The sequence below is a fragment of the Cynara cardunculus genome (genome assembly GCF_001531365.2).
Source record: "Cynara cardunculus var. scolymus isolate 2C chromosome LG 2, CcrdV1, whole genome shotgun sequence".
Classification (NCBI taxonomy): domain Eukaryota; kingdom Viridiplantae; phylum Streptophyta; class Magnoliopsida; order Asterales; family Asteraceae; genus Cynara; species Cynara cardunculus.
The window spans coordinates 4,472,990-4,475,218 of NC_037529.1; positions in this window are offsets into that span (position 1 = coordinate 4,472,990).

A 2,229-nucleotide genomic window follows, 5' to 3' on the forward strand; every position below is an offset into this window, starting at 1 on the left:
TTAAAATACACAGTATATTTAATAAAATGTTATTTCTCTTTTCTAAACATTTAATTTTAAATACTYTTATTAATAGACACTCTTAAGCAATCATTTTTAGGGGGTTCTCCGTATTTGGAGAATTTTATATTCTCTCTTCTACTTTCTTTATTTTGGAGAATATATTTGAGAAAAAATAATCTGTAAAATCTCCATTTTTTTCATTTTSAAGAATCTGATAAAAATGATCTAACCATACATCGGGAGAGAAGGATGCGTGGGGTCGAATTTGCTTATTCAGTTTCTATAAGTGCAACATTTATTCGTTTAACCAAATGTTTAGAATCTTAATATAAAATTTTAGTTCCTTTAAAGTTTTTACCGTTTTTCAATTTTTCCGAAGGTACAAAAATTGCAACTTTTTTGGTATATCCGCCCCGCCCCGCCCCGCCCCGCCCCGTGGTAAAAGCTAACAGACCAAAAGATCCAAATACAATATATATTCTTTGGAGATCCTCGTTCCTCGTTAGGGTCAGGGATGTGAATGTGATCATATTTTCCGGCATGAATAGAAAAAGTGATGAAAATCGGAGACCAAGGACGGGGGCGGGGATTGGGTTCCCGCCCCATTCCAATACCTATTCGTTAAAATACCCATATGTTTTTAGCTAAGAAAGTTGGGGTCTTTTCATTCATAAGGCACATTGAGCACTATAAAAATATCTCTAAAGAATGTATTTGAAGTGCAAAATGTCTTTTCTTCCAAAAACTGTAACAATTTTGACAAAAAATGGATTATAATATTTTATAATTATATATTTAGATTAAAATATATACTAAGGGACCGTTTACTAAAAACTTATCCAGGTAAATGTTTATCAAGTCACATTACTTTACCAGATAAATAAGAAATAACTGATCAATATTTATTTGTATTTGAACATAATTATCAGTTGTTTTTATGAATTTCAAATGTGAAACTTTAAGTAGAGATGGAAATTCAATTTGCGGGAACGTAGTACCCGCTTCTGATCGATTGGATATTCCCTGACTTGGYTGGTAATGGGGCAAGGACGGGATTGATGATACACATATATACATACATGTACATATCTTGGAAAGGTTAAAAAACACATTTATTTCACGAAAACACAAGAATACCCTAATGTGATGTATAGTCTATCACATGTGATAMTAAATCATATACGACCTTTGGTGCAACTTAGGTTGTGGGCCAAGTCRCTCGCACACCATTACGCCCCCTCATGTATGTTATCACATGTRATAARAGTGCTCTCAATACGATACTATAATCTATCACATATGATAYTAAATCAGAGACACWCATGACGTTCAACGCAACCTAGGTCACAAGACAAGTCGTYCGCACCCCACCAATCCCCCTCACACTATTTTTACTATTTTTTCCTAAACACAACTTGATGGGTTCCCTATACTGACATGTATTCCTTCCCTCGAAACTTGGTAGGGTCTATATGTGGCGCGGTCTAGGGAAGAATAAACTTGAGCAGGGTCGAGGGATACATCTCCGCCTCATTTTCATAGACCTTAACTTCAAAATTTACACACACAAATACATACATATATATATATATATATATATATATAAAATAAGTTGTAAACTTGAAATTAAAGAAATTATATATTATTTATTTATATAATAAAATGTTTTTTTTACCAACAATGTTACTATAGATGTAGACAAGTGTATGATTTAAGGCACTAAGTTGGTGGTGTGTTTTGGTTTGGTGGCCACTTACTTTGTAATGGATGAACCAAAACCCACTTGATTTGATACAAACAACATGATCACACTTTGAACCTAATCTCTTCAAAAAATTGGTTCACTTTCTTTATTTTTTACCAAATTAAATCAAACCTAAAATCCCATTCATTTCATATTAAAACATATCTACAATCAAGTAATTGWTTAGTTTTAGGTTTTTCTTTGCGGTTAGGTTATTAAAGATGTACAGATGGTAGTGGAATCAAGTACTAGTCTAGGCCTAAGTCACCCACAAAAAGGACTGGCCAGTTGACATAGTTGATAGCAGAGCACATGTTTGTAAGAAGTGCGGTTAGGATCKATCCTCATTTGGACTGATTATAGTYTTGTCRGACTAGAATTTATWTGTATTTTTTCAATGTAATTATGGATTTTTCTTGAACATTGAAATTTGAAGATATAACCTTTGTTTATAYTTTAGAGTTATAATACTGTCGATTAAA